At 46.1% G+C, this 8,462-nt stretch overlaps 1 long non-coding RNA gene across 1 annotated transcript; it reads left to right on the plus strand.

Annotated features, from left to right (window-relative positions):
* The first annotated feature begins 7,675 nt into the window (after positions 1 to 7,675).
* LOC127318030 (uncharacterized) lies at positions 7,676 to 8,462 on the plus strand. The gene is made up of 2 exons (XR_007861647.2): positions 7,676 to 8,129; positions 8,211 to 8,462. It is a non-coding gene; the product is annotated as an uncharacterized lncRNA (long non-coding RNA).

Genomic DNA, 8,462 nt, shown 5'->3' on the forward strand with positions numbered 1-8,462 from the left:
GATTCACGGAGACATGAACCCACTATCGAGCATAAATACTCCCTCTTGGAGTTAAGAGTAAAAACTTGGCCAGAGCATCTACTAATAACGGAGAGCATGCAAGATCATAAACAACACATAGATATAAATTGATAATCAACATAACATAGTATTCTCTATTCATCGGATCCCAACAAACACAACATATAGCATTACAGATAGATGATCTTGATCATGTTCGGCAGCTCACAAGATCCGACAATGAAGCACATAACGAGAAGACAACCATCTAGCTACTGCTATGGACCCATAGTCCAGGGGTAGACTACTCACTCATCACTCCGGAGGCGACCATGGTGGCGTAGAGTCCTTCGGGAGATGAATCCCCTCTCCGGCAGGGTACCGGAGGCGATCTCCTGAATCCCCCGAGATGGGATTGGCGGCGGCGGCGTCTCTGGAAGGTTTTCCGTATCGTGGCTCTCGGTACTGGGGGTTTCGCGATGAAGGCTATTTGTAGGCGGAAGGACAGGTCAGGGGGCCACACGAGGGGCCCACACAGTAGGTCGGCGCGGCCAAGGCTTGGGGCCGCGCCGTCCTAGCGTGGCGCCGCCTCGTGGCCCCACTTCGTTAGCTCTCCGGTCTTCTGGAAGCTTCGTGTGAAAATAGGCCCCTGGGCGTTGATTTCGTCCAATTCCGAGAATATTTCCTTACTAGGATTTCTGAAACCAAAAACAGCAGAAAACAAAGAATCGGCTCTTCAAAGATCTCGTTAATAGGTTAGTTCCAGAAAATGCATAAATATGACATAAAGTATGCATAAAACATGTAGATATCATCAATAATGTGGCATGGAACATAAGAAATTATCGATACGTCGGAGACGTATCAAAGCGCTTGATGATCGCCTTTTCACGAGTAGCCTGTGCGGCTTTATGCTCGTTCAACGAAGTTTCGGCCTCATGAAGCCTTTTCTGCAGATCTTCGACACCAGCAGCTTCTGCCTTAGCCTTCTCAGCTTCTGCATTAGCTTTGCCAGCATCAAGTTCGGCCTTCTTGCGAGCCGTCTCACTTTGCTCTAATTTCTGAGCAAGCGTTTCGGCAAGTTTGTTGGCCTCTGCAAGTTTTTCTGCCAAAATAATCAAAAATAGTCAACATATCGATAGCACAGGAGCAAGAAGCCATGAACAAAAGCAAGCAGGGAATCATCACCTTAGGTTTTGCTGGCGTATTCGCGATACCCAATGAATTGGGCACCAATGCGAATAAGTTCTTTGATCATGGGCTGTCAAAGAAGGGAAAAGAAAAAAAGCATAGGTATGAGGAAAAAAAACACGATGGCACAAAGGAGCAAATACAGAAAATATAGACAATAACAAGAAAGAAATTACGGACTTACATCGTCCAAAAGAGGACTCGAGGAGCTACCCAATTGCAGGGTAGGCTCCATGATTGTGTCAACCCTTGTCCTTTTTGGTGAAGGGACAAGAGGACTTGCAGGAGGAGTGGGAGCGCCGACGTTTTGTTGAGGAGGCGAGGATTCCTCTCCTTCGACTGGCGTCTCCGAAACAACTAGAGTATGTGACGTACTCATTCGAGCAGCCACATCAAAAGCTGGTACTTCTTCCTCATCACCACTGCGATTAAAATATCGGCAGCATAAAAAGCAAGATAGACAAAAATCTTCGAGTACAAAAATAAAGGGAAATAAAAAGGTGACTTACGAGCTGATGAGGGCCTCAAGGTATGGATCATAAGCTGCCTTCTGACGTGAAGGAGCAGCTTCTTCGGCTTTGGAGGTGCCGGAATCCTCGACATCATCCCTTTTCCTTTTGTTCCTTGGAGAAACAGCAGGAGGAGGAGATTGTGCTGATGCAGTGCCTTCAGAGGCAGCCTCCTTTTCAGAAGATCCCGCAGATTTTTGAGAATCTGCGGGTTCATTCACAAAAGAGGGGGCATCTTGGTTGTCATCAGTGACAACGGCCCTTTCATCGACTTCTCCACCTTCAGGAAGGGGAGGAAGCGAGACAAGATTTGGATGGTTCTATACAAAAACAGGAAGAGATGTCAATAAAAGAGTTACAAAAAAGATGGCAAGGTAATAACAAATCAATCGACAAGGGTTACCTTGGGAAGCGCATTGGTGGCGCTGTATGGTTTTACGCGGCAAGAAGAAGGGACAGGATCTTTTTTGCTGAGAGAGGAGATTTTTCGGACAAGCTTCTCTAAGTCCTTGACCTCTAAATCCGCCGACAACCGATCTGCATCTTTGTCGCCAGCGTACTTCCAGAGAGGGTATTTGCGAGCCTGAAGAGGCTGCACTCTGGTTCTAAGAAAATACGCCGTGATTTGGATACCTGACAGCTCTTTGCCGCGAGTGTTTTGCAACTCGTGGATGCGAGCCATCAGTGCCTCTGTCGATATTTTTTCTTCCTCGGTAGCCTCTGCATCCCAGGAGCGGCGGCGAAAGATTTTCTCGGCACCATCGAAAGGACGGATGTTGTCTTCAGCACATCCATGGTTTTCCTCCTGAATGTACAGCCACTTCTTGCGCCACCCTTGAACTGAGTCAGGGAGTTTGACGTCGAAGTAATCGACTGCGGGGCAAACTGAGATAACAACGCCGCCTATGTTATAGGCGACATTGGGAGAGCCATTGCGGCGACAAAAGAAAATGCGCTTCCATAGCGCCCAGTTAGGCTGGACGCCAAGGAAGGCCTCGCAGAGGGTGATGAAAATGGAAATGTGGAGGATAGAATTGGGAGTGAGGTGGTGAAGTTGCAGACCATAAACAAACAGCAATCCGCGGAGGAAAGGATGAATGGGGGCGGAAAGACCGCGGATGAGATGGTCGACGAAACTTACCCGATACCCCATTGGTGGGGTTGGGTAGCTTTCTTCGCTAGGGAAGCACAGCGCCTTGGGCTTCTTGCTGATCCCCAGCTTCTTCAAGAGGTTGATGTCCTGGGTGGAAATTTTGGACCTTTCCCACTCCGCGCTTCCCAGATCTACGGCAGCCATTGACGATTCCGGCGTGCTGTGTTTGATCAACCTACGCGGTGGCATCAACAATGGCGTAGGAGTGCAGCTTGGAGAAGATGAGCTCAGGGAGTTGTGGGGCGCAGGAGGAAGTTTTGCAGAGGAGAGCAGGAGAACGGCGCGAGCGGAAGTGCTCGAGGTAGACGAAGGGGATCTTATATAGAGGTGCGGCGAAGCGGCGGACCGTTGGATGGAAAAACTATGCGGCAGATGATAACCACGTGGAATAGGGGTAAAAAAGTATTTTAACCCTGGAGAAGTTACGGTATGTGCGCCAGGAAAAGCGGAGGACGTGTGTCCCCCACTCGCACGACGTGTCAAGATAATGGGTAATATGGGCCCGCAAGGCAGCGGGAGAAGACTTCTCGCAATTTTCGGACTTGCAATCGTGGCTATCGTCAGCAATAACGTCACTTTGGCAGGAGAAAAATTCGACTCAATAGCTTCATAAAAAGGAGACATGGAAAAATATTGGAGAGCCTTTGATCAAATACAAGTTTTTGATCAAATGCTCGGGGGCTACTTTGAAAAAATGAAAAGATCAAGAGAGACGAAATAGAAATGGCGTGAGCCTATGATCAAATACAAATATTTGCTCATAGCCTCGGGGGCTACTCCCATCGGGAGCGCTGTTCGCGCACCCGAGAAATTATAAAACTTCGGGAAAGAAAGAAAATATAGCAGCATAAGGCGTGGAGCCTACACCCAAGCACAAGTCCTTCGCTGTAGTCTCGGGGGCTACTCCCATCGGGAACGCTGTTCGCGTGCCCGATGAAATTATAAAAAAGAAAGAAAGAACGGGAAGAAGAAATATAGAAGAGCAAAAGAGTATATTTCGAGTTATAAATAACTCTGCATATACTCCCATCGGGAGAGCAATATAAGTCATCCGTTGACTCAATAAAATGTGCCATTCCAACAGCCGAATAAGAACTCGACAATATATTCTCAGAACGCCAAAGTTGCGATCAATTTCTGAATGCCGCAAATTTGCGAAGGTAAGACCCCAGATCCGTTCTGTGTGGCGTTAGGTACCCGATAAATATGACTGGGACTCGACAGAATGGTAAGACCTTAAGCGGCACCTGTCGAAGTTTACACCAGTATCCCGAGATCATGTCCAGGGACGTGATCTTGAAGTAGGTTTTTGCGGATTGCCACTAGAGCAGTTAACTAGTACCTGATCCGTCAGATGAACTAGCCCCAACTACCATTATCCCTGTACAATATAGAAATTTATGTGAAGAAATATAGAAAAGTTGTAAGTTGTCGAGTAAAAATAAACAGTGGAGATTTTCCCCGACTCTATGATTCAAGCAAAATCTCGGGGGCTACTGACATAGGCATCCCCAATGGGCCTGCCGAAGATAGTACCCGGGGTTTACTGAAGGCCCACTACCCGAAGAATAAGAGGATTCGGAAGCCCAAGATATTGTTAAGGAAAGCTAGAGTTGTAATAGGAAGCATTATTTGTAATCTTACGGGATGAGTTAGAAACCTTCTCGGACTCTGTAACTTGTACAATACGAATCCCTCGGCTCCGCCTCCTATATAAGGGGGAGTCGAGGGACAAAGCAAGCATCGAATCATTGTTTCTCAAACCCTAGTTTTCATAATTGTCGAGTACTTTTCGGCTGAAACCTTCGAGATCTACTTGCCCTCTACTTCCAACTAAACCCTAGTCTACAACCCGTAGGCATTGACAAGTTAATACCTTATCACTATCGCATAAAGCATTCTTATCATGATCCACATGCATAAAAGTATCATTACTCTCCACACAAGCATAATCAATTTTATTAGTAATAGTGGGAGTAAAACTATCACATCCATCATTATAATCATCATAAATTGGAGGCATAGAATAATCATATGAATTTTATCCTCAATAGTAGATTGACTGAAAATATCACAAGCATCATTCGAATTACCACATATTGGAGACAAAGCATTATCAAGGCAAAATACTTCATCCAAAGCTGAGGAGCAAAAAAGATTATTTTTTATATAAACTAGCTTCCCCAAGCTTGGGTTTTTACATACAATTAAAAATAATGGTGTCCAAAAAATTTATACTAATAACATTACTACCACTATTATGCCGAAAAACTTCCATAGGTTTTTTAATTTTCTCTTCAAAAGGATCATGTCCTAATTCAGAATAAATTTCATAAAGATCTCTAATTTTGTTGTTGTTTTCCATTAAGCCTAACTAGTGAAATAAAAACAAGAAACAAAAAGATATAATTGCAGAATCTAAAGAAATAGCTTCGAGCACTCACACACCGGCAACAGTTTTAGGAAATAGCTTAATAGTCGGAGGATGTGAATACCTTTTACCTTACCTTCCCGGCAACGGCGCCAGAAAATAGCTTGATGTCTACGCACGCTTCTATTCCTGTACACAGTGTTGGGCCTCCAAGAGCAGACGTTTGTAAAACAGCAGCAAATTTCCCTTAAGTGAATCACCCAAGGTTTATCGAACTCAGGGAGGTAGAGGTCAAAGATATCCCTCTCAAGCAACCCTGCAATTAAGATACAAGAAGTCTCTTGTGTCCCCAACACACCTAATACACTTGTCAGATGTATAGGTGCACTAGTTCGGCGAAAAGATAGTGAAATACAAGTAATATGGATGATTATAAGTAGTAATTGCAATCTGAAATAAAATGGCAGCAAGCGAACATGTAGCAGAACTTGTTGGAAACAGTGTTTCAATGCTTAGAAACAAGGCCTACGGATCATACTTTCACTAGTGGACACTCTCAACAATGATCACATAATTGAATAAATAAATGCTACTCTCAAACACTCTCTTGTTGGATAAAAAACACCATTCATTGTGTAGGGCTGCAAAAGCACACCTCAAGCCGGAGTAAACAAGCTCCACAACGTCATAAAGGAATCACACACGATGCGCACACTGTCACCATCACACCGTGGAGAGTGACTCCGGAGTTCATATTAAAGTAACCTCTAGAGTGCATAATAGACAAGAGCAACATCTACATATTCAACAAGATTACAAAGCTCATGATCACATAAAGATCACACCATGGGAGAGAGAGATGAACCACATAGCTACCGGTAGAGCCCTCAGCCTCGGGGGAGAACTACTCCCTCCTTATCATGGGAGACAGCAACGGCGATGAAGATGGCGATGTAGTCGATGGAGATGGCTCCGGGGGCAATTCCCCGTCCCGGCAGGGTGCCGGAACAGAGACTTCTGTCCCCCGAATTAAGGTTTTTGGTGGCGGCGGAGCTACGGAACTCTTCTGGTATTTTTGCTCTCCGTACTAGGGTTTTCGAAGACGAAGGAATAAGTAGGCGAAGGGGCAGCGTCGGGGGAGCCAAGGGGCTCCATCCCCACACCTTGGTGCGGCGATGGGCCCCCCCGCGCCGCTCTATGGGGTGGGCCCCCTGCTGGCCTTCCTCGACTCTTCTTCGGTCTTCTGGAACACTCCGTGGAAAATAGGGCTGTGGGCTTTTGTTTCGTCCAATTCCGAGAATATTTGTAAACCAACTTTTCTGAAATCAAAAACAGCAGAAAACAGGAACTGGCACTGTGGCATCTTGTTAATAGGTTAGTCCCAGAAAATGCATAAAAACATTATAAAGTGTGAATAGAACATGTAGGTATTGTCATAAAACTAGCATGGAACATAAGAAATTATAGATACGTTGGAGACGTATCAATGGAGGTGTGGGGGAAGGAGGAACGCGGCCGGTGGTCTTTGAAGGGCGACCACGTGCGGGATACGATGCCATTGAAGGTTGCGCAGAAGCCCAGTCGTCGTCCGCCAGTGCGCGTGCAGAACAGACAGCCGTGCCATTGAGGCGAATGCTGCGGCGCAGACGCGGAAGCGCTGACCACCGAAGCGATGCCCTCGATGCACTCGCTGCCAGGCGGGCCCGATGGAGACGCGATCGTACATTTTGCGCGTCCGCAGATACGCAAACCCGCATATTTGCGGCAGGTTTGCGTCTCTGCGGACGGCCCGGTCACTTTGCGTCGCGCTCCTGGAGAGGATGTCAAACGCATTTTCGATCAAGACGGACGCAAACGGTCGCTCAGCGTCCGTTTCCGTCGCGCCGCTGGAGATGCCCTTACATACGGTCGATTTTATTCTTGAAAAGTTGCACGAGTAACTATCATGGTGACATGTAGGTACGTGAATTATTTCAATTTTCTAATACATTTTAAAGAAGTTATTCAATTTTTGAATATCAGGTGCACATCACCCGAGTGCTCCTTCGTAATACTTGAGACGATTGTATGTAACTTGTGAGAGAAAAAGAGTCAACGTGACATTACCAGGACCGGATTTTTACAGTGCAAAAAGATATAAATTTTATTTTATCTTTTTATTTGTGTGTGTAGGCTACCCTGGCGAATTTTCGTTGCAAGATAATGCTAATATGGTGAAAGGTGCCCATTGATTCCAGACGATCTCTCTTGGAGAGGGGGGCTACATTTGTAGAAATGAGGCGGTTACACTTTATAGAAAGTGAGCGACTACCTTAACCCGGCGAATTGGGACCTGGCAACGCGCGAGGATGATATCGTCGCCCTCAGCTGGCACCGGGAGATTCGTAGCTAATATAGCGTCAGTTCAATACGCGTTGGATTTTCATATCAGGCAGCAAAATCATACTGACCTCGCATTTAACCTCATTTATTAGCACAGTGCATGGTAGCTAGCCGTATTCTCCTGTAGATCTTCTCCATCCTCTGGATCTTGTGCATCTCAGGCAGCAAAATCGGCCTCTCCAGCCCTCTCACGACTCCACCTACCCTCTCTCTCTCGCTCATCTACATGACGGTGGGGAGAACGGGGGCGGCCGGAGGCGGCCGGAGCCGGGAGCACGACGAAGCAACGGAGAGGGAGGCGAAGAGCTCGCTGGCTTTGTCCTCTCGGTCGACGAAGAGCTCGCCGAATAGGCTAGCATACCCAGCGCACGTAAAATCATGGCTTCGAGCTCATGGCCTGATTCGCGGAAGTTCCTGTTCGCCCCAGAGAATCTCTGCTACGGTTCCAAGCCAGGAAAAATGGCCAGTGTTTCATGCACTGGGTTTCTAGAGAGATCTATCATGGCCATCCCATATCTGCTCGGTGAGGATTTGACTCGATTTACTACAGATTTTTGGTTCGTTGTTGTTTTGGATTCATTTTGATAGTATTCTGTTTTTCCAGAAATTTGCCCGTTGATGATTATCCACTAAACTTGTTCTAAATTATTGATGAAATCATGTTGATTCTTGGGGTTGTTTGGTGGATAATTTTGAGTTTGGGGAAGATGATATTCCATTGAATTTATTTTAAATTATGGTTAATGACACAATTAACTGTGATACCGGTTCATGTCGGTTTTGGAAATTCAGAGACCACTGATGTGTGCATGCTGAAAGTTGTATTCAGATTGAATGAATGTTGATTTAGAATTGA

Source organism: Lolium perenne, chromosome 1 (genome assembly GCF_019359855.2).
Source record: "Lolium perenne isolate Kyuss_39 chromosome 1, Kyuss_2.0, whole genome shotgun sequence".
NCBI classification, from domain to species: Eukaryota; Viridiplantae; Streptophyta; class Magnoliopsida; order Poales; family Poaceae; genus Lolium; species Lolium perenne.